This window comes from Haemaphysalis longicornis, unplaced genomic scaffold (genome assembly GCF_048455015.1).
Source record: "Haemaphysalis longicornis isolate Haplotype H1 unplaced genomic scaffold, Haemaphysalis longicornis Haplotype H1 scaffold_6, whole genome shotgun sequence".
Taxonomy (NCBI): domain Eukaryota; kingdom Metazoa; phylum Arthropoda; class Arachnida; order Ixodida; family Ixodidae; genus Haemaphysalis; species Haemaphysalis longicornis.
Genome location: NW_027526407.1, coordinates 96,818,848 through 96,846,450, shown reverse-complemented (window position 1 = coordinate 96,846,450; position 27,603 = coordinate 96,818,848). Strand labels below are relative to the sequence as shown.

At 45.5% G+C, this 27,603-nt stretch overlaps 1 long non-coding RNA gene and 2 other non-coding genes across 3 annotated transcripts in view; 1 reads left to right on the top strand and 2 right to left on the bottom strand.

Annotated features, from left to right (window-relative positions):
* Positions 1 to 4,154: 4,154 nt before the first annotated feature.
* LOC144141786 (uncharacterized) overlaps positions 4,155 to 27,603 on the bottom strand; it is a 60,827-nt gene continuing 37,378 nt past the window's right edge. The window contains exons 3-4 of the long non-coding RNA XR_013316701.1: positions 8,025 to 8,192; positions 4,155 to 4,329 (exon numbers count right to left, since the gene is read on the bottom strand). This is a non-coding gene — a long non-coding RNA (uncharacterized LOC144141786). The remainder of the gene's footprint in view (positions 4,330 to 8,024; positions 8,193 to 27,603) is intronic.
* On the bottom strand, positions 24,762 to 24,834 carry Trnat-ggu (transfer RNA threonine (anticodon GGU)). Its single transcript has one exon. It is a non-coding gene; the product is annotated as a tRNA-Thr (tRNA).
* Positions 25,194 to 25,266, top strand: Trnat-agu (transfer RNA threonine (anticodon AGU)). Its single transcript has one exon. It is a non-coding gene; the product is annotated as a tRNA-Thr (tRNA).

Genomic DNA, 27,603 nt, shown 5'->3' with positions numbered 1-27,603 from the left:
TTTTGGAAACGTGTTTTATTCTTGAAGTTGTTTGTTATCAATTGCATGGGTTCGTTTTGTCCGGAAGTATTACATTAAAGGCGTAAATGTGTTCACCACGCTACCTGCTGCATATTTTGTGAGTTGTAAAGAGGTTAACGTTATTGTTTACATCTTAAACGTTGTTGAGATAATATAACAGTTACTCATGATCACTTTTATCCTTCAAGCCTGGTGGACGTTAATGACTGTAGCAGTCTCGCAGCTTGGTAGTGGGCCGTGTTTTCTACCAAAATATTTGAAAACCCTGCTGGGTCAGTCAAAGCAATAAAGAAGAAATACAAAGGACCAATTACCGTTAATGGATCGACACAAAAACATACAGATTTTGTCATGCAGTCCGGGGAAATCTTAAATTTTAGAGTTGCAGATTTGGATTGAATTGTGTGACATATTCAGTATGTACACCCACTTTTCTTAGTAGCTTTGCCAGAGGACTTGTATTTGTTGAAGAAGCGTAGAAAACCATACTAGTTCGTACTGGTTCATCTCCCCAGCTCAAACAATAACGGGACAAAGGGGAGGAACACACTGGGCAGGCGCTGATCCAGTGTGTTTACTCCTTGGATGTAATACTCAGCGAATGTCTAATGTGTTCCTCCCCTTTGTCCCGTTGTTGTTTGAGCTGGGGAGCTGAATTTGCAATTGTTGCCTATCTTAATACAACTTCCCACATACGTGGAAATTACCTATTATGATGAAAATACATTTATCTATGTCGATGGCTCATATTAAAGTTCACTATTTTCTGATAGAAGACGAGAGATTTACGAGGTAGAGTAATTTTAACGGAGGGGTAGAAAAGAGACAGAGGTCAGCCTGAACATGTATGCTGTGACCTGCGACCGTGTGCGGGTGTGCAAGATCACGTCTGATGCTTACGGTAAGGTATGAGGTCAGTATTAGGCAGGTGTGATGATTAGGAGGTGGAGGTTAGGGTGTAACTTTATATAAAAATGAAGGTAAGCGTCATGTACAATAACCGCGTCACTCTGGATCACAATAATCAGACAGGAGCAAGGGAGCGAGGGGGTAAAGAAAAAGGAAACTGAGGGAGGGAATTCAACTTTGAATCAAATCAAACGGCCCCAAAAATGTTTTATCAGTGAGGGGTGTTTCGGGAAAACGATTTGTGCAGAGATAGCGAGAGTGGTCAAATGCAAAAAAATAAACGAAGACATACTGGCATAAATGCTCATAGGAAACGGGAACCTATCACATAACACACGGCCTGAACTCGCGCTGATTTTTTTTCGAAAGTTCCCAGCCCCTCGGAAGCTCCGTATAATTTAAAGTGTTTGATTTGCAAACAAAGGTGTGAACTTACCAGTTGGAAATGCGTTGCGGTTGAAGAGTGTCTAGAGTAGCGGCGCACATCGTCTTGACACCACGCTGAAGCTCTACAGGGCATGTCAACGCGTTGTTACGTACACGAAGTTCTGCTTGTATGCAACTAAAGGAAAGGTTTTGATATAGCAACACGAATTTTAGACTTGGGTCGTTTCTGTCCGCGCTTTTTTTTGTTCGTCTGCTATTGCCAAGTGACTATAAATGTGTACAGCCACCACTACAGTAACGGCAGAAACTGCCTCTCAAGACGGCTAAATTCCAGAAGGCAGTCCATAAATTTCCCGAAATAAAACATGGCTGCAGCTTAGCTCAGCTAATTTTGGGTGTACAAAGCGAAAGCTTGGTTTAGCCTGGATAAGTCTTGTTTCACTTATTTATCCTTTGGTTTACCTGTAATATTATACTATTCGTACAAAGCCTGCTTTTGCGGCGGGTGGGGTCCCGCTTTAGGTCTTTTCTAAGCCGAACGGGTCACTCTTCCTTAGTCCCAGACGCTAGCTTCGCGCGCATGGTATTCCTACAGTGAGGCATCTCGCCGGGCGCTGTCCGAGGGGTGGTCAGGCAACGTTTGTCGACGGAGGCTCAAAGGCTCTCGCTCCCGAGCAACGCTCAGAGAGGAGAAGATGGCCCGGCTACGCTGTCATCCATTGCCAAACACACGTACATGCAGCGTATCACGTGGCGGAAGGCTACCCAGCTGCGGAGAGCGCATGCTTCAAGCCTTCAGTGTCGTCGGCACCAGGCGGCTGGCAAACGCGGCTGCCAGCAGACCGGGTGAGTAACGTGACGCGTTTCCAAGGTGACGGCGCAGCTGTGGTGAAATGAAGGTCAAATTTTCCGCAACTGCGAAACCGCTGGATGAAATTACTAAAGCTTTCCTTTAAAAAGTTAACTCCTCAATGAGTTACACATTAAGGCAATACCAGCTAAGAAACTCAAGTATTTCAATACCGGCTCGCCCTCAGTAGTCACCGGTGCAAAATGCAACAGAAGAACGTTCTGAAAATGCCGCACGCCCATGCCATGCTCCTTGACGCGTGCTAAAATGGCCGTTTCCGTCACTCTAATTATAAGAGAACCCCATCAACATCTTTTTAAAGCATTCTGCTTCAACCTGAAAATACCACCACGAGCTTTCGCGGAGGTGCCAGACCTCGGCTTTCCCCAAACTTTGCACCAGCTCGGGCCTTCTGGAATAGCACCCCAGTGCCAGACTACTTTGAGGCTATTGCCTGGGTCCTTATTGCTCCAAAATACGCGCAGCCATTGACGATACTAGGTGGCACGGTAAACATTTTTCGCGGCGTACGCGCACGGTCCTCCTCGTACTCGTTGCCCGCAATACGATTACTTCTCGCGTTCGCCACGCTAGCGCCAGCGCGTTACATTTAAAACACGTGGTGAGTCAAATCACAACACGCTGGATTACAACAGGTTTGAATATTTTCCGCCACAACGAATGGCCTTCCGCGTATCTTGCATGCGGCGGTGTTGCGGCAAACAGGCCCGACCTGATGCGGTTCGCGTAGCTTTGCCACAATTAATCTGTCGCCACTTAACTAACCCGCTTCAACGACAAGCCCTAGCGCACTTTTTTAAGACACGATTGTCCCCGTTCCCGCATGTATAATATTATGTTCGCTGTGGATACCATTCTGGTCGTCCGCGACATGTTTGCGGCGAGATGTTTGCTGCCGCCGCACTCGGAGCGGTACGGCCAGCAAAAAACGCTAGCGTTACTCATTTCTCCTGAATGACGCGGTAAATCAGCTAACTCCGCTCAGTGCGTGCGACAAATGGTGACGATCGACATCTGTCCCAACAAGGATACCCGGCCGCAATTCGGTCACAGAGATGGTGGCAATCGACTGGCAACCAACCGAAGCAACACGACCCACGAGGGGCTTCCCTCTTAGCCTGAAATGATGATTGGCTGCAGCATTTTGTATATCCCACTAACAGAGGCGCCGTAGGGCCCCACTGGTGCTTACGTCATAATCGCTTCATCACACGCAAAGAGCTGCATAAACGGCACTCTTCAATGGCGTGAGCAAGCAGAGATTAACAAGAACAAATGAAACAACTTTCTTGCGTGTTCTGTGGCCCCTCCTTGCGCAGAAGTGTAACATTTTAGATAATGTCGTGAGCGCGTGCTTTAGCAATTGTGGTTGTGAAATCGCAACCTTCTGAGCGCCCTTTAGGTGGACGAAAAAAAATGCCTTGGTTATTGTCAACTTTCAAAGAATGCGTCATGGTTCTCATGGTGGAAGATTTTGGTGGTGACCGCGAGGCATCGGAGGTGCGAACACGCAGAGATGTTTGTTTTTCTCCGAGATGGTGAATGCGGGAGGCTCATGATCGTGTTTTTGCCCCCAAAAAGGGATTTCTTGCCCAAAGCTTTACAATTGTTCATGCGATCCGAAAGGCCCGTGGTAACGCTATCCCACTGCACCCGTAATGGCGTAGCTGTTTTTTAACATTTTGATACTGTGTGCAACCCACTAAAACTAAAACAGCTTCGACGGACAAAATTCCGCGATATGAGTAGTTACGACCACAAAAATAATGTGAGTGAGCTGTGAATGAGCTTTTTTAGTCTACTCCAGGCTCCTCAAACTGTGGAATTTGTGTTTACATATGTCAAATCGCTTTTATGCATTGCTTGGTGCATACAATTTGACACTACACGATGAATGGAGCATTGCATGAAAAGATGCCCACTTATGCAGTGCGCACAGCTTGTACTGGATATCTCGTAATGGCCTTTTTCACATTCGCTTTATTGAATTTTACGTTTCTTCGTTTAAGGGCATTTCACATAATGTTGAATTTGAAGACTAATTACAAAGGCTCCGAAGGGAAATCAGGTCTGCCACCCCGAGCCACGTGGCAAGTAGCTCTTAATAGTCTTGCAATATTCGTGTGCGCGGTGGCCGCCTCCTGTAAAGCAAAATGTAAAAAACAGCATTTTACTTATTTCTGCAAAAAAAGAATATGTGGTATTCTGAAAACAGCATCATAAAAGGCAATCATTACAGAAACCTCCATACTCTTTGAGTAAACATTTGGCCCATCTCTTGCTGTAGCCAAAGCAAAGTCCTGGGTTTCATTCCCCAACAAGACGTTAAAAGCCCAGTAAGGGTCAACGCTCTCCTAGCACAAATAAGTCAAAGTCATGGACTGTTCCTCCGCATGATCCAACTTCACCAAGTGCTCAAAGTACACAAATTCCACGAAGTAAGTGTACTCACTTGTCATTTTCGCCTACGTTTACGTAATTTTCGCATACCAAGGCACCAGCTAACCAAATAAAAACGGTATTCAGAAACTGCATTCCCCGCAAAAAAGTGAGGCCCACCTTACGTCCCAACCTCTTCCTGATAACTTTCCTGAAAGGCCGTTAATTTTTGTCACTCTCGGGTACGCCACCAACAGGGGCGTAGCCAGGGGGTTTGTGTCGGTGTCAGACCACCCCCAAAATTTTCTGCGCGCCGCATTGGTCTCTGCCTCTTCCTTTAGCCTTTTTTTGCCGATGCAACTTTTAGACCGAATTCATATACTGTAATGTAAAAACAAAAGTATTCGGTTTATTCGGTAAATGTTTCGGTTTATTGAAGCAAATAATGGCAAATTTGGTTGGGACTCAGGATCTTCTTCTCTATGCTCTTTTTCGGCGGCGTATAACACCCCAAAAATTATTTGTTGCTACACCATTGCCCACCACCCACCTAACACGTATCCCCTTTCCGCCATCACTCTTGGAAAGTGTAACGACAATTAACTTACTACCTAGAACTAGACACAAGAGCCCGATCCTGGACGAAGAACTGAGAGCATTTCTCACTCAAGCTCTACCGGAAGCTACTGATGGCATCCCTTCCACTGGCGCCCGTTTCGGGGAACATAACATGACGACAGCTTCTGGTCGCCCCCACGAAGCTGATGGATGACATCACACATGCCTCCAGGCCGCTGCGGCAGACTCAACCATCCCGGGCAACAAAAGCTCTACTGACCTTCTTGCGAAGAAGAAGGCCTAATAAGAGACTCAAATAAGGCTTCGTTAATAAGCGCATCATCGTCATCATAGTCATCATCATCACCGAATCAATTTTATTAATCCTCATACTACTAGTTCAGCAAGCAAGACGCCTTTACAGGGCTGACCTCTCCAGTGCCATTAAAAAACATCGTGTCACTCTCAAGCCATGACAGCAACCATTCTGATCGATCAGTATTGCAGTGACCACAGCCAGGGAGAACCACGACGCTTCACCACCAACATTAATCCCACACCTTTCGACGCACGACCCAGCTCCTTCATGCGAGCTTACCCTAAGAAGCCGTTTTTCTCGAATGATTTCCTCGGCACCCAGGCAGAAAGCGTAATGAACCCGCTAACGGTTTGGCACGCAGTGCGTATGCTCCGGCCAGCCCTCAGTCGTGGCCCGAAGAATAAAATTAAGGAGAGAATTGAGCGATACACCAAAAACAGTTCTGCGAACGTATCAGTGACCTCCTTGCTGCGAGAAGGCTGCTCCTCTCCCCTTCGAAATTATTCTGCACTCACACTACATACTTCAGATAGGCGCAGACGTTGTTCCTTATTTGTGATTTATTTTACCATTACATGGACAAGTACTCCGTCCACCCGCCATTTCATGCATGCGGCGGTAATTGGGATAATGAACATAAACAGTGGCTAAGTGTACGGGCCCTCTCATCTCCCTTATTTCTTGCCTTAAACTCTTTCTTTCCAGATATTTTATATTCGTCGTCAAGCTGGGCCGGTACCCCACCCCGGCAACGTACGGGTCGCCATGTGGTCCCGGGTGGAGGCCCACATCGCCGCACCCTGCGTACCCTCGAAAATAGGTGATGGGTAAAAAGCACAAAGGCTCATGGGTACATGGTTTTCTCCCACGGTGTGCCGCCACTTCCGGTTCTGGAGCTCTGCTGGCCTCCCGTACGCCGTCTACTTTCACGCGTGTTTGTGCTTGTTGTTCATCTGTTTTCATCAAGAAAAAATGCTCATGCATCGGGAATTTCATCAATAACTACGATTTACCATACTACGGGTTCACCTGACAGGTAAGCACCCTGTGACGAATAAACAAGCCGCAAACATGTGCTTTAAAGCCACCGGCATACGGGAAGGAAGGGAAGATCGCGAACAGGAAGTGGCGTGAGCAGATGACGCACCCGTGAGCCTTTGCGCTTTTTACCGGTCACCTATCTGCCAAGCTTGCCTCCATGGTAGGTGCGCAGGAACATGGTATTACTCCTTCTCTAAAGACACATAACCACATCACAGCTGGGATTCGAGTCGCGAAAAATTTGTGTCTCTGTCTCGTGTTTCCTTTTCTAAAAAATCTGGAAATATACGCTCCTTTCTGGATTCTCCAAACGAGTTATTATATTTTCGGGACGGTTTTTAGAACCTAGGAGTGTGGGGTGTAGTGTTCGCAAAAAAACTGAAACCAGCTTTTTGCTTCGCCGTATAATAAATTATTGAGAGGGACAACTTTGTCTAAAGTATTTTACGTCAGTGCACTGTTAAGTGAAGAAAATTCATTTGCAGGCGAGCAGAATGAAGCTGGAAATGTTGGCGAGGAAGGTGACGGAGAGTATAGTGCCTATAACGGCGAAGGCGCAACATCTGAGGAAGACGATGCTTTGATGGGAACGCAGCCTGGGCGGGCTCTCAATGACAAGGTGGCCAAACAGGACAACTTAACAAACACATAAGAATCAGAAAACAAAGAAAACGGGTCAGCGCTAATCTCGTTTATTTCCTTCGGCTCTTTTGTTGTATTCCCGTGGAAGTATCTTCTTAGGTCGAATGCCCACGGCAGGCTTCAAGTTTACCTGTCTAAATTTTTCCTTTACACGCCGCTGTTCCTACGAAGGGGATAGTACGGAACAGCAACGTATAAAAGAACAGGAATTCCTGTTCAATCGGGCCCGAGAATCAGCTGTAGACCGAGGCTCGCTGGAATGGGAAGGTGCCATCCCGTTTCCTTTCCTTTTCTTTTCTTTATTGCTGCCTGAAAAACGTTTTTCTTTCGCCCCCTATAGGTTGCTGCTCACAAATTGCTTCATGCGGAAGCTTACGTGAGCAAAGAGCATAATTGTAGGCAATAGCTGAGAAGCCCCCACTCATCGGCGATAACAGACAAATTTCAATCCGCGCAGCACACTTCTCCATGCTATTCGCCCCACTTAGTATCCACCCCTTTCCAATTCTTGTCTCACGCCCGGTACCCTGTACCACCAGGTATGGGAGTGCCAACAAGCTTCAAACCTACTCCTATCCCCTCCGTCTCTAACGAGCAGTGGATGGCTCGTCTATCTGCTCCGGACTTTCGACCTTCGCACGTCTTCGTAAAGAAGGCTTGGAAGGAAAGTCGCAGCCCGAGCATCCCGGAATATAGATGCCCTCAACCGGGCAAGAGCCCTGACATCAGCACTTACGCTAATAAAAAAAATGTTTGCCCTTTCTCCCTCTGTCATCATTTTGCTCGGTGCGTGCATGGTCATAAATTTGTCAGTGTATTTCCTACTGTAAAACCATAAAATATCGTCCCGCTTATCCCATACTTTGAGTCATGGAAGTTTAGAATCATTTCACTTACTGTGGCAAGTTTTCATGCAACGATAGCAGCTGTCGAAGTTGTTCTTGCTACGTCCACATCCTCCGTAGATATACGGGAAGCAAAGGCCAGTACCTCGGCCGTAATACCAATTGTAGAATAGCGCCTTGCACGTGCCGTGGTCCGGTGGGGATGAGCAGTCTTTTTTCCCTTAAACAGAAATCAACATAGTGCTGTGATATAGCAAGTTGAAAAAGAAATGATAACCTACGTCACAAGTAGTTGGCTACAAATAACGGACTATCCTCAAGTTAATAAGAATGTAATAGCAAAATAACATTCGGTGTTGTGAGCTTGATGACATCCAACGCTGTTGTTTAAGCCGACTGCGAATAAACGTGGAACAAATAAAGTAACAAAATACAAAAAGGAAACGGCTGCGTAAATAATTTAAGAATGCCCCACAATACTGCGGATCTCGCCCACAAGACTGATATTATGGTGATGGGGAAGAAAAAAATATTACATATTACAAATTGCCCGCCGATGCAAACAACCTGATTTGAAGCCGTGGTCCAGAAACGTCCTTCATCCTTATATATATATATACACGAGAGGGTAGACACACGTATGAAAACGATGATACGTGTGTCTAGGTGTGTCTACCCTCTCGTGTATTTTTGAAACCGAATCCCGAAACTTATTCATCGCTATATATATATATATATATATATATATATATATATATATATATATATATATATATATATATATATATATATATATATATATATATATATATATATATATATATATATATATATATATATATATATATATATATATATATATATATATATATATATATATATATATATATATATATATATATATATATATATATATATATATAAGACAGAAATAAGAACTGGCAGTCAACAAGACCTCGGAAAGCAAAGGGGAGGATGTAGTAGCTCAAGATAAAAATTTGGTAAATAATAAAGTGGAGAAAAAATGCCCGCCAGGTGGCATCCGAACCCATGACCTCCAGAAAAACGGTTCGCATCCCACCTGGCGGGCATTTTTTCTCGACTTTCTTAGTTTCCAAATTCTTTATCTTGAGCTACTACATCCTCCTCTTTGCTTTCCGGGGTATTCTTGACTGTGAATTCATATTTCTATCTTATTTTCAACGAGCCCCTCATTTCCTACTCTTATTTGCTATATATACATCAAAATATATACATATATATATATATATATATATATATATATATATATATATATATATATATATATATATATATATATATATATATATATATATATATATAAATGGTTTCGACCACGGTAAAAAAAGAGAACAGATTTAATAACGTTTCGGCCGAGGGACCGGCCTTCGTCAGATACAGTGATGGCATTGTCGTACAGCTTACATATGTTTCAAAACTACAAATCAGCTACAGCAGTCGAATGAGGAAAGGGAAGAAAAGGAAAGAGGCACACACGAGATACAGGCGCTTGTCTAAAGCATTACATAGACGCTATGGTGCCCAGAATTATCAATAAAGGTTTTCTGCACGATGTGTGTGCTTATACAAAAGCAAGGCTATCTTTACAGGGTTGTCTCTATAAACACCAAGAACAGAGCAACGACCCTTAACAGCGATGACATGAACAATTGCCTATGAATATTCAGTTCAACAGCAGAACTCAGTGTTATAACATTACTGCGTGTTCAGGCAGCTTAATTTCCCCGGACTTTCGTTTACACCAGATACTAAGGTGCTAAATTTGTAAATTAGGAATGACTCGCGCACTTCTTTATCATGGTGGGTACGAAAACCAGACTGAAGGATGGTGGCTTTGATATGATCAAAGGAATGGCCTGTAACGTTCACGTGTTTGGATAGCGGAAGATGCGGAAGGGAGGTTACATGTGCCCTGTGGTTATTGAAACTCAGTCTAAACGATAGCGCCGTTTGACCAATGTATTGCAGGTTGCAAAGAGAACATTCTAACATATAGATTACGTTTTCACTGTCACAGCAAAGATCGCTATTTATTTTTAGGCAGTACTTCGAGGCTGAACTGGTAACCGATCGGGTAGTAGTCATGTGTGCGCAAACCTTGCAACGGGGCTTGTTGCAAGGATGGCACCCAGATGGAGCCACACGTGTGGTTTTTGATGAAGTTAGAATATCACGAAGGTTTCTAGCTCTGCGGTATACTACTCGTGGCGGTTTGGGAAAAATTTCTTGCAGCCGATCACTCTGCTTGAGAATATTGTAGTGTTTACTTAAAATGTTCCTAATGTTAGGCATTGACGCGTTGTACGTAACCACGAGGTTAGTTTTTTCGGGGGGTGAAGGCCGGGCTTGAATATCGAGGAGGTCATTGCGGTCAAGAGCATCGGCGCGCCTAAATGCATCGTCAAGAATTTCGGCAGGGTACTTTTGTTTAGTGAGGGCGTCGCGAAGTTGTAGGCAGTTGGACTCGAAGTCAGATTGCTTAGAACAAACTCTTTTGAAACGGATGGCTTGACTATACGGGATACTAGTTTTGCAATGCTTAGGGTGGCTACTGTCAAAATGGAGGTACTGTTGCCTGTCGGTTGGCTTGCGGTAAATTTTAGTCCCGATTTCACCGTTATCTACAGTCAAAGTAACGTCAAGAAAATTGATGGTTGACTGGGAAAAAGAATGGGAAAATGAAATAGAAGGGTGAGCCTGATTAAAATCATTAATGAAAGACAAAAGAGCGGCCTCGCCGTGTGTCCAAATTAAGAAGATGTCGTCAATGAAGCGTTTATAGTACAGAGGTTTAAGAGCACAACCGGCTAGAAATTCGTTCTCAAGCAAGCCCATGAAGATATTAGCGCAGTTAGGACCAATGGCGGTGCCCATTGATGTACCACTAACCTGAACGTAATGGAGTCCATTGAATTCAAAATTGTTTAGCTCTAATATCAGGCGCAAAAGAGTAGCTAAAGTTTGGCTGTCCAAGGTCTTATTGATATCTGATATCTCGTATGCTAGTAGTACAGATCGGATGCCGTCGGTATGCGGTATGTTAGTATACAGAGACGCCACGTCTAAGGTAACCAAAAGGGCGCCTTCGGGGACCTCAACAGAAGTGATATCAGTTAAGAAATGTGTCCACATCGGTACGGATGACCTGCCATCTACTTCTGCACTGTCGGCATTCGACAGTTACCGGACGCTTCTCCAACGTGTCGCGCAAGAACGTCCTGGAATCAAGAGGATCTACATTAGCCTCATTCTGCCCAGAGCTGGAGACCGGCGTCGCGGCAACCACAACCAGCAATTTATCCAAGCTTTCAACCAAAAGGCTTACCATTTCAACGGCCTCGTGCGGAATTTTTGCAGACGCTCCTGGCTTTGCTACTTTTTGGATCATGGCTTCGAGTCCGTTCCTCCCATCCGCGTACTTGCCGCGGACGGTCTTCATCTCAGTTTTGAGGGCACAGCTTTGCTCGCGAGCCACTTTAAGGAGCTACTCGTACCAAGGGTCAGCGACAATTCATGATGTCCTGGAGTGACCACGCTCCCGACCATTTGTTTGACTTGGCGGTCACGTCTCAGACGGCGGCGGCGGCGCCGGCGGTGATTCCAGCGACGGGGGCGACGGCGCTGGCGGCGACCACGGCGGCGGCGACGGCGTCGGCGGCGGCGATTCCGGCGGCGGGGGCGGCGGCGCGGGCGGCGACGACGTCGGCGGCGGTGGTCCGGGCTCCGGCGGCGGCGGCGGTGCGGTCTCCGGCGGCGGCGATGGCGCGGGCGGCGGCGTTGGTCCAGTCTTCGAGAACGGCGACGACGACGGTGGCGGCGACGACGACGGTGGCGACGGCGGCGACGACGACGGTGGCGACGGCGGGGGCGGCGACGGTGGCGACGGCGGAGGCGGCGACGGTGACGACGACGGCGGAGGCGACGACGGCGGCGGCGGCGACGACGACCACGGCGGCGACGGCGACGGCGACGACGACGACGACGTTGGCAGCAACGATGCCTGCGGCTACAGAGACAACGATGACGGCGACATCGACGACGACGATGACTACAGTGGCGGCGATGAATCAGCACCCCTCTTCATTGCCTTCCTACCCTCATGGACCATGTTTGGGCGCCCGCCGCAAAACCCCGAGATCTTCATCCCCGCTTCATACCGGACCTGGAGTTCCCCATTACGACTTGCGTAAGAGAAATTTTGAAGTGTAAAAATCAAACGATTCAAAGTGACTAGACTCCGTGACTAATTGTACTGCAGAAGATGGCATGCTTTCTAGTGGTTATTTCAAAATTAGGAAAGCCGTTGAAAAGCGTATTTGTTGCAACCAGCATATCTTAACTCTACGCACTTACTTACAGGCTTCTATGGTGCCCAAAGGTCTGAAATTATCAATCAAACCAGTTGTAGACAATATGTCAAGTTATAATCTGTCCCAATGGAATAGTGTGTTAAAAAACGCTTCTCTAGATCTTATGCGCATCATCATCAAGCATCACGAGTTTTCCCTTAAGTCGTTGCGCAACAAGGAAACGCAACTTCTTTCTTTTCACAACTTAAGTATTGACGAAAAAACGCTTCTAGCGGCTTACGAGCAGAAAAAGATACGCGAAATTCAAGCGACGAAGCATAAGAAACTTTTACGTGATGGTGTACCACAGCCCTGCATTTCTGGAATTTCCTCAAGAGAACCGTTAAACGTAACACCTGAAGTGTCTTCAACCGCGCCTAGCTGTATCGTAAATTTGTCATCAACTGTGTTGTCAGACGAGGAGATAAGTGTGCTGTCACGCGGACTCAGTTTCTGTCCAGCCACAGGCGGACAGAAACTGAGGCGCTTCATTGACGACATCTTCTTAATTTGGACACACGGCGAGGCCGCTCTTTTGTCTTTCATTAATGGTTTTAATCAGGCTCACCCTTCTATTTCATTTTCCCATTCTTTTTCCCAGTCAACCATCAATTTTCTTGACGTTACTTTGACTGTAGATAACGGTGAAATCGGGACTAAAATTAACCGCAAGCCAACCGACAGGCAACAGTACCTCCATTTTGACAGTAGCCACCCTAAGCATTGCAAAACTAGTATCCCGTATAGTCAAGCCATCCGTTTCAAAAGAGTTTGTTCTAAGCAATCTGACTTCGAGTCCAACTGCCTACAACTTCGCGACGCCCTCACTAAACAAAAGTACCCTGCCGAAATTCTTGACGATGCATTTAGGCGCGCCGATGCTCTTGACCGCAACGACCTCCTCGATATTCAAGCCCGGCCTTCATCCCCCGAAAAAACTAACCTCGTGGTTACGTACAACGCGTCAATGCCTAACATTAGGAACATTTTAAGTAAACACTACAATATTCTCAAGCAGAGTGATCGGCTGCAAGAAATTTTTCCCGACCCGCCACGAGTAGTATACCGCAGAGCTAGAAACCTTCGTGATATTCTAACTTCATCAAAAACCACACGTGTGGCTCCATCTGGGTGCCATCCTTGCAACAAGCCCCGTTGCAAGGTTTGCGCACACATGACTACTACCCGATCGGTTACCAGTTCAGCCTCGAAGTACTGCCTAAAAATAAATAGCCATCTCTGCTGTGACAGTGAAAACGTAATCTATATGTTAGAATGTTCTCTTTGCAACCTGCGATACATTGGTCAAACGGCGCTATCGTTTAGACTGCGTTTCAATAACCACAGGGCACATGTAACCTCCCTTCCGCATCTTCCGCTATCCAAACACGTGAACGTTACAGGCCATTCCTTTGATCATATCAAAGCCACCATCCTTCAGTCTGGTTTTCGTACCCACCATGATAGAGAAGTGCGCGAGTCATTCCTAATTTACAAATTTAACACCTTAGTATCTGGTTTAAACGAAAGTCCGGGGAAATTAAGCTGCCTGAACACGCAGTAATGTTATAACACTGAGTTCTGCTGTTGTACTGAATATTCATAGGCAATTGTTCATGTTATCGCTGTTAAGGGTCGTTGCTCTGTTCTTGGTGTTTATAGAGACAACCCTGTAAAGATAGCCTTGCTTTTGTATAAACACACACATCGTGCAGAAAACCTTTATTGATAATTCTGGCCACCATAGCGTCTATGTAATGCTTTAGACAAGCGCCTGTATCTCGTGTGTGCCTCTTTCCTTTTCTTCCCTTTCCTCATTCGACTGCTGTAGCCGATTTGTAGTTTTGAAACATATATAAGCTGTACGACAATGCCATCACTGTATCTGACGAAGGCCGGTCCCTCGGCCGAAACGTTATTAAATCTGTTCTCTTTTTTTACCGTGGTCGAAACCATTTTTGTGTATATTCTCCCGGCTTCCAGGAAAACTTTGTTGCTGTATATATATATATATATAAATATATATATATATATATATATATATATATATATATATATATATATATATATATATATATATATATATATATATATATATATATATATATACTAGAGGGTAAATTGGTGGCGGCATGAGTGCAGATCGCTGCATGTCACCCTTGTCGCCGTGGGAGTTAATGGGACGGTACAGTTTTCCGCTCGCATCGTTAATATGGCTTTGCTTGTAAGTTAATATAAATGTGAAAATACGTAAAATAGAGATAAATTGAGGATAAAATTGTTTCTTTATATAGACCGAGAATAAAAACCCTTCGTGGTATAAAAATAAGACGCATGTGATTCTGTTTTCTGTTTGCTTTTTTCTCTGGACGCTTAGGTGGACATTACTGTCTGCGCTAGCCTGAAATTATGCCGGCACGAGCTAGCTCTCACAAAATACATTTAAATTGTGCAATACCCTAAGGAGGCATACTTTATTTATTTTGTTACTCTTTTAAAAGAATACCTTACCACAACATTTCCTAAATGTTCTATACATACGATAATTTTTTGCACTTTGGTGAACCTCACCAACGCAGTTCATCAGAAAGGGTCGTTCAGCTTTTGTTGTCCACACGCATAGGTATTGGAAAAGTCTGCTGAAAATTTGTTTTTTAAGAGATGAATAAAACGATTACCATGTCACTTCGTTAAAAGTTAAAATTATTTTGCACAAGCTGACTTGATCCGTAAAGTCGCTGACAATCAAAGACGATAATATTCACTTAAATCTCCAGTTACAAAATCAAAAAGAAGACAGAGGCAAATGCGTTTTATTTCACTGCTATGACTGTTTTAATTTTTATCTATGTAAATAAACAATGGTATCGTCAATTTTTCTGTACTTTAGGTATTTTCAGACTAGCTAGAACGCTACAAGCCAAGCAAATTATGAAGCTAAGCGACCAACTAGAATTCCATAAATTGCCAGGGTTACATGCGGTTTCAGTGCAAGTTTCCCATCGAGATTAAAATTTAAAAAGCTCTGTCAGCAGCAACCCCGGCATCGTTAGCAGAGGTGATCACCCAGGTATTCCCACTTTCCGTGTCCTTATTTGTTTTTTCGCAAGCAAAAGCCGATCGGATGGAGCTTAGCAAACCCTCCTAATTAATTCAATCTGACATCGTAAGAGACGGCCGTTTTAGGTGTGGAGCAGCTTAGGACCTGACAATATCTGTCCGCGTCCCTGCGCATAGCATGAACAATCGCAAAAAATCACACAGGCACCGGCAGGATTCGAGCCAGTGTCTGGTAGGCCAGGCAGAGTTAGTGACAGTCGTCTTACCCACGGGCTACGACCGTGAGTTAGTGGCGGAAAGTCAAAGAGCTTACTCCCTCGCCTGTAACGGTGCGGAGTACATTAGGACCTCCCAATGTCCGTCCGCGTCCATCCGTGCGCACTCCACCATCAAGCGAAAATGAGTGCGGAAACTATCTAGCATTGTACAAGAACATTCCAAAACACTCGAAAACAGATACAAACATAACCTAGCAACCGAAAAACGCGCAAAAACACCGGTGTAGTCGGTTGTGATTAAGTGGTAATACACAGTTACTGCTTTGAACTACGCTAGATTGCGCTGCGCGTAAGCACGAGATCGCGCCGTGGTGCGCCGCGTATATAGCGGGTTCCTGAAATTACACACCCTCTTCCCGCCATGGACGGAAACGAACGTAAGAAGCCTTACGCTAGTGCTCAATTTCTACGAAGACAACGAGCTTCCACGAATACGAAAGCACGGCTAGCGGATGCAAAGCAACCAAAATCGAGTAACGGTCGTAGCGCAAATCGGCTGTCACTCGGGGCGCAACTTGAATGTCATTTCCAGTCCCCGTACTCCGCACACTCGCCATTATCCACGGAGTAGAGATGCTGCCTTTTTTGTTTTTTTTTGTTTGTTTTTGCTTCTCGAAAGCTTGGCTTCACCTGAACCAGCGCGAGGGAGTCCCTCCCATTACGCGTACGTTGAATTCTGCGGACAGAGCTTACATTCAGAAAAACGGCATTTGCATAGGGTTGTGCTTAGCTCCCCTCCTGAGCGACTTGCACCTAGGTTCACTGGACAGGCTCTTTGTTCCTCGTTTTGAGCGGTCGGCTGTCGTTCAGGTATGCAGATATATCGACGACGTTTTTTTGGTCCTACACTGTGGGCGTAGTGCTTTCACGTCCACTATAACCAGTGTTCTGTCACATTTTTGACAGTGCCTTGCCCTTGTTGTTTTGACACATGAAACTGCAAGTGAGTGGTCCATAAAAATCCTTGACCTCAGGCTCTCGTTCTCGCCCAATCACGTCGATTGGAAGTATGATCCGCGTATCCACAAACCCATTCTTCCTTTTTAGTCGGCGCACTCGAAGCTGAATAAAGGCGTGATCACTAGGCATTGTTTTACCAATGCGCAGATAAAATCCTGCTCCCATGCCCTGGACGATAGTTTCGAAAAACAGACAATACGTCTAAAGTTAGCCGGGTACCCTTCATTTCTTCTGTTGTCGGTCGCCGATAAAATGCTTAAACATCTTAGAAAAAACCCGGGCGTAGAACCCGGGCATAAAAGAGAAAAGTTGAAGGGTGCTGTCGTGTGGCATCTACAAGGCATTTCGCACAATCTCAAGAGAATAGGAAAACACATCAACGTTAACTTTTTTTCTTTATTACCTTTTTTCGCACACAATACACGTCACGGATAGAATAAAAACCGTCGGACCGAAATTCAGCTGACGGAAAAACTTAAACATCAAACGTACACAATTGTTCCAGTACAGGTAGCCATTCCATATCGGGAGTCTACAACTTGTGCACTTCATAGAGCAAACTAATTCTATGTGCAAAGTATTTGCTCACAGTGAGGGCGTGAGGGTCAGCGTGGCTCACCGCCATCCTCGACCTCCAAATGGCATGCAATTCTATAGCCATGATGAGGTCATACGGCACACTGTTGTCACTAGCTACGCAAAGAAATCGTATGCCTTGGGGTGAAACGGGCAGGTATATCAATAAGGTTCTTTGAAACACATCCCAGAAAAAGATAACGTCCCAGCACTCCTCGCAGACGTGCTCAACAGTTTCTGGCTTGTTTGAGAAAGTGCACGTTGTAGGATCAACGACAAACAAGCCTTTCTCCTGCATCCACGTCTTAATGGGAAATGAACCGGTGTGTAGTTCAACGAAAAATGTTTTCACGGCTGCTGGGGCAGCCATCTTTTGAACACAAGATAACACGTCCTGGCCAGGAACAGATCTATACACTGATCGGTACAGTGGCATAGGTAACAACACATCCTTTAAATCTTTAGTAAGTGCCTTTCTTGACACAACTGCTAAGTAGTCCAGTGAAAACCGTACTGCTAGAAACCTGAAAGAGTTTACAACCTCCTTCATATTCAACGTCAACGTTGTATTCGCTACTCTCAACAAATTGTCGAAACTTATGAACAGGGTCAATGGAAAAGAAAAAAAGAAAAATAAGTGCGAAACGCAGCATCGCGAGTCGTTCGTTATTTGTTCAGAGAGCACAGTATATTCCATTCCTTTATCGTGTGGCATGCAGTACGTCGAAAAGTCGGGTCATTTTGCTTAAATGATCCGCCTAAAGAGCATAAGAACAATGTAGATAAGACGATTAATGAACATCTGGTCATATTCTGCATAGATTGTCCGTGTAGGCCACATTTGGATAAACCCAGCATGGTAGCCCAACATCAGGATCTGCTAAGAAGAGAAATCATGAAGGCCTACCAGATAGGACTAGGAAGCTTTATTGAAGTTAACTACCAGACAGTTTCTTTGATAGACAAATGCGTTAGCACAGCTTAGAAGTAACACTGAAAAAGAAACAACTTCAATTCTTATTCCATCATTTGATTTTGCTTTGCAAAAGTGCCTTTGTAACGCTGCCGTTTCAACTGTCATACTCCACTTTTTTGCATTTGCTTGTGCTCCTCCCCCATTTCTTTCTTTCGTCCGCCGTGTCCCGTCCACTTCGTTCGTCTTTGTTCATTTGGCGCTTACTTATACGATGTCTGTAAGTGGTCTCGACATTTTGTTTTCCCGCCCTGCCAACCAATCCTTAACGTATCTTTGCCGTACGACCACTTAATTCGGGCAGGTCCGGTATATCCAGGAACTGCTATCGAACACGTTAATCAACCCGTGCGAAGTAGGCGTGCAATAGACGCGAAGCTGCGCCATAGCAGGCACACCACCATCGCCAAAGCTCGGAAGGGTCCGGCCGATGCGCCCGCCGGGATGAGCACGGGGAACGCTGGGTAATAGCACCCAATCGCCGCGCAATCTGCAGCGTGCTCCATGAGTGAAAATCACCCCCCGCCTCCAAAGGCGCATTGGGAGTTTCTTGTAACGCACGCCAGGAAAGAACCATTGGCTGGTAGAAATAGAAAGCTTTGCTTTTAAAGTCCGTCATCTGGCGTAGTGAGGCTTGAGGTAAACCACATGTTCTCTCCACGTGGACGTGGAGAGTCAGTGTTGGGAAGAACCTCACAGATAAGTTGGACAACACATCGTTAGATTCCTAAGGGTCAGAGCTACTAGCGCCTATGATTCTTGCTGTGGCCACGTCATCGGTTTCCCTCAAAGCATACACAACATCACCTGGGCGATAGCATGCATACTCAACATTGCCAGAAACGCAAGTTGATAGTTATACGTCGTCATCATCATCATCACCACCAACAATAAAAGAATCACCACCATCGGTATTTTGCGGAGTGCAATAAACCGGCTTCAATCTTGCCACGTCGTTATGGCTGGTGCTCTCAGTATAATTCGCTCGGGAGCGATATAGCAGTGACGACGAGGATCGCGCTTTCCCTAAGCGATTAGTCCCAGCAAACAATGAGTGCCGGGTGGCCACCGGAATTCACCGACCGAGAAGATAGTGGCCTTTTAGAGAACGAATGCAAACAGCGTCGCGCAGAGTGCCACCAGTGCTGCAAACGAGGGCATCTACGCCGGATGTGCGGACAATGGCACGAGGGCTCGTATGCAATGACAACGAAAGAGCAAACAGACTCGGACGAAAATGAAGCCCTGCACACGGTAGCAGTGGTTCTTCACCAAGAAGCCAGCATTCGCAAGGTTAAGCCAATTTACAAGGATATTACCTGGAATAACGTCCCTCTAAGAATGCTTGGGGACACGGGATCACCGGCAGGTGTCATTCCCGAAACGGTCTTCCGGAAGTACTACAAGGTGGTGTGGCCACCATTACGGAACACGCAGCTACGGCTCTTGTCTCTTGGGGGAACTCCCAGTCGTCGGACAACTTAGTATGACTCTTGCGTGTGATGGGAAAGATGCGGCTGGCACAGTCATAGCAGCCGGTAGCTCCGAACCATCCTTGTGCGGCAGAGATACAATGAAGGCGTTCAACGAAGTGGGGGTGGCAATGTTGTCTAATTTGGCCGTGAGTGTACAAGCCGTGGAGGTAAAAGCGGCCGGAACAAAACTACAACAGCTGCTCAACAAGTATGCCGACGTGGTCGCTCCGGAGCTAGGCCTCTGCAAGGGACAACCGGTGACGTTTCAGCTGAAAGAAAACGCGTCTCCATGGTTTTGCAAGGCCCGCACGGTACCCTACGCCTTGAGAGATAAGATATCGGTCGTGCTAGACCAGCTGGTTGCCCAAGATGTCCTGGCACCTGTGAAAAACTGCCGAAGGGAATAAACCATTGGTACCCGTTATAAAGGGCGGTGGTTCCATTAGAGTGTGCGGAAACTTTCGCATGACAGTAAACGCAGCAACGCTCATGGAACGTTACCCGTTCCCTCGAGTGGATTACATCTTTGCCATGCTAAACGGAGAAGTCTGCACGACTATGGACTTGCGTCAAGCTTACAACCGGTTATCGCTGGATAAAGAAGCCAAGAATATGACAGTCATCAACACTCATAAGGGCCGGTTTTGTTTTAGCCGGCTGCCTTTTGGTGTAAGTTCTACTCCGGACATAATGCAAAGACGAATAGATGGGCTTTAGTGCGATATTACTGGTGTGCAAGTATACCTGGATGATGCAAGTATACCTGGATGCAAGTATACCTGGATTATCATCGCGGAGAAAAGGAATGACTTGTCCAGGCTAAAACAGGTCCTACAGCGACGGCGGGAGTACGGTCTCCGACTTCCCAAAGGGAAGTGCAAGTTCCGGCAACATGAAGTCACTCTCCTAGGTCCACGTATCAATGCTAAAGGCCTGTGGCCAAAGAATGACAACATGAAAGCTGTCATCGAAGCCCCAGCACCCATTTCAAGCGAGCTGAAAGCCTTCCTGGGACTCGTAAACTATTACGGCAAATTTGTTTCAATTCTTGCCACCATGCTGGCCCCGCTATATGCCCTCTTAGCTAAAGGAACCAGGTGGAGTGGGAGCAGGAACAAGAGAGAGCATTCCAAACAGTTTAGGAGGTATTTGCGGCTTCCTAGTTCGTTGCTCAATTCGACCCCGATACGCCACTATGACTGGAGTGTGACGCGTGACCTGTAGGCATTGGGGCTGTTTTGTTTTGTCGGTTTTGTCGCACCGTGTCAACGGTGTTAACTACCCCAACGGATTCCGGTCCCGGACACTTACAAAGGCCCACCACAATTACTTGCAATTGGAAAAAGAAGCACTGGATCTTGTCTTCGGCGTCGCATGGTTTAACGAACACTTGTATGGACACCGATTTGTGTTAGTAACAGACTACAAACCCCTCACTGGCTTATACAACCAAGTAAGGTGATTCCACCGATGGCTGCCACGGGACTCGAGTGTTGGGCCTTATTTTTGGGAAATTATGATTACGCATTACAGTATTCCCAAGGGCAGTAAACATTCTACTGCCGACGCCCTCTGCCGTCTCCCGCTGCCAGTAACGAAGCCGCGGGACAACTGCCCCGACGGTTGTGTTTTGTATACACAATTTGCGGAGGAAACGGCGATATGCGTTCGCGAAGTGGCACAACTGAATAATCCAGATGCGATGGCATCCTCCTGCAGATCAAAAAGTAGATTGCAGAGGGATGGCCTTATTCCCAACTACAGGGCAAAGAGAAACTCCCACCATACTTCAACCGGAGAACGCAAGCTACAATTTGGTCTATTAGGGACACCGCATTGTTCTACCCATGGCTGTGGCAACACTCATGTTGCGTCTGCTGCATGCGACACACCCCGGAATGACATCCATGAAAAGCCTGGCCTGAACTCTGTTCTTGTCCCTGGGTCTGGATAGTGACATAGAGCGGCATGTCAAATCATGATGTACATGTGCGCAGGCCTGGGTGACGCCACCAGCCAAGGAACCTTTGGAGTGGCCGGACACCGGCGAAAGATGGAGCCGACTAAATGCAGACTTTGCCGGTCCGGTAGACGGCCAGATGGTATTGGTTGTGGTGGACGCCGAAACAAAATGAATGAAAGCAATTCCTACGAAAGTTGCGACAGCGCAAGCAATGGTTCATGAGCTAAGGCCAATGTTTGCACGTTTAGGCCTTCCAAAAACTGTCGTTTCAGATAACGGACCGCAATTTGTAACTGCTGTCTTTCGCGAGTTTATGGCACAAAACAGCGCGCAACATCTCATAAATGCCCCGTATCAGCCACAGTCCAACAGATTAGCTGAAAGAGCAGTGCGCACCCTCAAAGAAGGGCTAAAGAAACACCCTATGTACCTGAAAACACGAATATCTCGGTTTCTGTTTCCATATCACCGAACGCGTACCAAGCATGGCAAGTAAGGATATGAGATAAGAACTAAGAGGGACTGCATCACACCGGACAAAAACAGGGCAGAAATCTAACCGAGAGCGAGAAAGACTAAATTTAAGGCCGGTGAGCCCGTCTGGATGCGCTGTTTTGGGTCAGGTCAATCGTTGGTTCCCGGAGTTGTGCACAGTCAACAGGGCTCCCGGATGGTTACGGTTGACTTGGAACAGGGGCTTTAGCGAGGGCATCTGGACCAGTTGAGAAGTCGGGCCGAAGTACAAGACTGTCGCTCGGGAGACGTTAACAAACGGGAACCCGCCGAGAGCACCCCGACCTCATCGCAGAATGCATCGACCTCATTGCACGAGAGCCCGGAAGCAGCCGAGGCTGGAACTTACTCGGCAACTTTGCAAAAATCGACAAGGCTGCGATGGCCCCCTGACCGCTACGGCTTTTCTCCTGAACGCTTCACTTATCAAGGGTGAAGAGATTATACGTCTTCATCATCATCACAAAAAATCACCTTCCAATAAACAAGCTTCCATCTTGACATGCCGCTTGGGTCTGGTCCTCTCAGTATTATTCGCTCGGGAGCGATATATCAGATAGAAACTGAAATTGATGCAAAAAAATGAGAAAATATCACGTGTAGGTCTTTTATACGGCACTTAAACAAAAGAAACGTGTTTTTCATTCAACAATCCAGCTTACCCTAACAAAAGAATCAGGGGCATTGCTAGCAAAAGCAGCAACAATCGCCAAGGAAAATGATTAACAGGAAAGCTCTTGAAGAGGGAACTAATTCCTGAATGCTGCGGTGCTACATTGCTACACCCGCACTATGTAATTGCCATCACGTCCTCCATACACGCAGAGCGGTGAAAAATGCAGCTGCACCGAGGAATACAAATTTTAGATAACTACACATCATGGATGGGCTCTTCTGACGCGTATTAGCTTACCGCGTAATCAATGGCTTTCATTTCAAATTTCGCTTGTAGAACACCATGCTGAAGTTGTTCCGCTCACAATGTACCCAAGACACAATGGGTGCCGATATTTGATACGTTTTCTCATTTATCTTTGCCAAGTGCACTCGACGGATCTCATAAGGTACACGCGTAATCAAATATCAACCGTAAGCAAGTTTTGTTCCGTAATTCTCCCGTGAACTGTGGAAACCTTCCGCGTTTCCTTTCGAAAAACAACAGGGACCTATACGCCTTGCTCCAGAATATGAAAATGGCGTCGGGAAAATAAAGTTGGCGTGAAGAATTCTTCAAAATATAAATATTCCGTGGCTGTTTTTCCATGACTGTTCCCAGTAGACGAATAAAAAACTACATCCTTGTTTCTGGAAAACACAATACGAACTGTATTATCGAAACTCGATTGCATGCGCCTCATTCTGCGCCATGTACACCACGTTCTTATGTTTTCCAAGTCTTTTTTACCTGCAACATGGTCATGTTAGCACTGTATTCTTGTATCAACAATTGAGTAATCTGCAGACATTCTTATGAATGCTTTTACTTCCACGCTACTCTCATGTATATACAGTGGACTCGCGATAATAGACACTCTGAGAATTCATATTGTCAGTTATTTCTAACAAAATTCAAATGTTCTGCTGGCCCGCTATTCTATCAAATTATTTAAAAGTCGCGTAATTCATGCTCCGCCGTTCGGTCAATTCGTACTTCATGAGCGTCGATCACAAAAATATTCGACGGATTCCCCGCAACTATTTGAAAGTTTACGTGATTATATAATCATAACAGTCTAAAAATTAAAACTAAGTGCTACAAGACCTCCAGGGAAAAGGGGTTGTTAGTAAACAAATGCTAGAAACGAATAACAAGCAAGGAAGACCGTTATGTTTCTCAATTTGCTTGAATTATTAACCGTTTGCACGTTTGCACAACGAACACACCTCAAAAAACACATAACTGACTTCCCAAACTTGTCGAAGCGGTCAAACCCATGCGAGCCATTGTAAAAAAATGCGCATTCGCGAAACCGTGTGTCGCGTGTATGCAAGAAAAAAGAAAAACGACACGGCGGTTATGAAAGTGACACGTGCGGAATTCGGATTGTGGACCTTATGCCTTTGCTTTCTGTTTATATATGCAGTTAGGGTTTGAAAAAGCTTAAAGATTTTAAAAATGTGACTAAAATCAATGCCGAATCATAATGTGCACTGTGATTTTGCGCAGAATCATATATATAGCAGCTTCTGATCATTGGAACCTCTGATTTCCAAAATCCTGGGCTCCCTGTGAGTTTCAATTAGCGCGAGTGTACTGTGCATCAATAACAACAACAGACGCCCTAGTATTTGCCTCCTGACGTCGCAATGCTGGTGTAGCTCCCTCCGTATATATATATATATATATATATATATATATATATATATATATATATATATATATATATATATATATATATATATATATATATATATATATATATATATATATATATATATATATATATATATATATACCCATATATATATCGAATCAGATTAGGAATTGAGGGCTCGATGAAAATAAGACAGAAATAACGTTTGCAGTCAAGAAAACCCAGGAAAGCAAAGGGGAGGATGTGGTAGTTCATTGAAACAGATCACGAATTTGGAAAGAAATGCCCGTCAGGTGGGATTCGAACCCACGGCCTCCAGAATACCGGTCTGGTGCGATAACCACTACGCTACCGGCGGGGCTATTTTCCCCTCTACTTTCTGGGGTATTTATGTTTAGGTATTTTTGTTTCCTGTTCTTGACTGCCCAATCTTATTTCTGTGTTAATTTCAACGAGCCCCTCAATTCCTATTCTGATTCGCTATATGCATTACGAGTGCCTTTGTTCTGGGAGTCCTGGTGCCATAGGAAGCTTAAGAGGGTTTAACGCTGGTCGACCACTCTCGACATGTCGTAGACACTCGAGTCACGGCCCGGGGGTTAAAAAGAACGTCCCCTTCCTCCCGAGTAATCCGAGTGGCTCTGGCTACCACCCCCAAGCGAAGGAAACAAAAATACCTAAACATAAATACCACAGAAAGTGGAGGGGAAAATCACCCCACCAGTAGCGTAATGGTTAGCGCACCAGACCAGTATTCTGGAGGTCGTGGGTTCGGTTCCCACCTGGCGGGCATTTTTTCTCGACTTTCTTTCTTTCCAAATTCTTCATCTGTTCCAATGGCCTACCACGTCCTCCCCTTTGTTTTCAGAGGTTTTCTTGGCTGCCAAATCTGAATTCTGTATTATTTTTAACTCGACCCTCATTCCCTATTGTGATTATGTATATGTATGTATATATATATATATATATATATATATATATATATATATATATATTTATATATGTGTGTGTGTGTGTATGTATCAGTGTGTCGAACCAAAACAACAACCGGTTCGGTTACGGTTCTGGTTCAGGCGATATCATTTCGTTTCGGTTCAGTTCCAGTTCGACGAAAAAACCACGTACCGAACCGGTTCATGAGTTGAATTATCGTTGAAATTAGAAAAAAAGCATTAAATAGTTTAAAACGACAGTCAAATCAAAATACATACAAACATTCAAGATGCTGCTGTTCCCCAAGGGCAGTGGCGCAATTGCAAAGAAAAATTTAAGCAATTGCGAGATATTAGGAAAACAGATGAAGTGGCCCCGATACCATCTACTTTCCCGCCCAGACTTTATGTTGTCCTAGCGAATATTCATAAAGCCACCACCAAGAGATATGGCGGTTGGACATATTTTCTGCCCTTTTCTTTTTTGTTGAAATTGCAATCGTCGCTAGTGAATCGCCCATCACGCTAACCTTGGAGCCTTAAATTTAGGCCTGCGTACTGGGGCGTTCAATTTGCAGGGCTTAATACCAATGGCGCACATTTTTTATATTTTTAACAAAACAGAAAAATCCCCCAACAGGCACATAAATACTACAAATCAATTAGATTATTTGGTCACACTGAATAAGTTTTTAGCTGTCACCTTATCGAAGTTGTTAGCCTAACGCCGCCTTTATAAACATTGCCTAATGCGTCACCCGCTTTCGAATCGAAACAGTAGGGACGCTTAGTCTAGGCACTCATCCGCTATGTGGCGCGCGCAGGTGGACGTCCCGCCTAACGTCACTGCTCGCGAGTCGCGAACGCTGCGCCCACTTCTACAACGTGTATCTGTCAGCTTCCATGATAGGTTTCAACAGCCATTTCGCTCACATCTTTGGCGTGATGGGGCGCAAGTTATGGGGCGCACTGGTGTCTTGTTTAACGTTTCGCACGCTTCATACTTGTTGCATTTTCGCAATATGGCTGACGTAGGCAGAAGTGAAATAGTGTAAGAACATATTAATTTTCTGGTAGACAAATAGCAAACATAGAAACAATATCTTCGGATGGTATCGCAATTATTTTACCAACATATTGCTCCCTGGAGGATTTAGTGAAGAAAAAATGCGTGCACATTTTCTGTTAAGCGCACACTACTACCATTAATTTCCCAAAAATATCACGTGCTCGTAAATTCTAGGCGATGATAGTAACCAAAAGTACAAGCAGTTGAGGGTCCATGCACGCTGTGAGGGCGCTGGTAAAGTAGTCCTAGAGATTTTAAAACTGTGTACCAATGCGGAATTCGAACAGCGTGGACAAAGCAAGGCCGAAACGCAAAGGGGACAGAAGGGGGTTGCCCACTCAGAACATTTCGGGGCCCCTGATCTCAGTAGGTAAGCGTGCGAAGCCGGCAACAGCCTACGGCACCACAAGTGGCTTTGCGTCCGCCGTGGAGCAGGCGGTTTTATCAGTGACAGACCGAGACAGATAGGCATAGTTATAAACAAGAAGGCGTATGAGCGCCGCCTGGGGAACGGTAGGCAAACTGTCAACGATTTTGCATAGTTTCCGAGAGGCGGCATTGGCTGGCGGACATGAAAGCACGCACCAGGGCTACGGAGCGGGAAAGGGTAGGAGAGAGAAGCAGGAGAGTGGCTGTTTGGGCATTTTTAGCTCACGCGTTAGGCAATGATTACACAGGCGCCGTTGGTTAGCCACACGTTTTTTAAAAGTAAGCTTCAGTTAACGCTCAGTCACTGCATTATTGCTCTGACCACTGCCATCCGTTTCGCGATAGCTATACCCGCTGTGTGCATTACAATCAGTATGTCATCGTACCGTCTTACCCCCGTCAGTCGTACGGTGTGGTACATTGCGGAATCTTATTACCAATTATGCTGTTACAAAAGGAAAGGGAATTTTAACGAGCGGAGCATGAGATGGAACTTTCTTGGGTTCACTCTCTATAATTCGTTCACAGCAGTATCCCATCCGGAACGAATAGCAGTAAAAGTAATGTAGTGAGTTCGGCAGTCAGTACAAGTACACCTTCGAAAAAAGGAGATGTGAAAGAGATGAAACTGCAGAAAAAGCAGAAAAGATGATCGCTGGGCGAATGGGACAGTGTGAGGTACCGGCCTGCCTTTTTG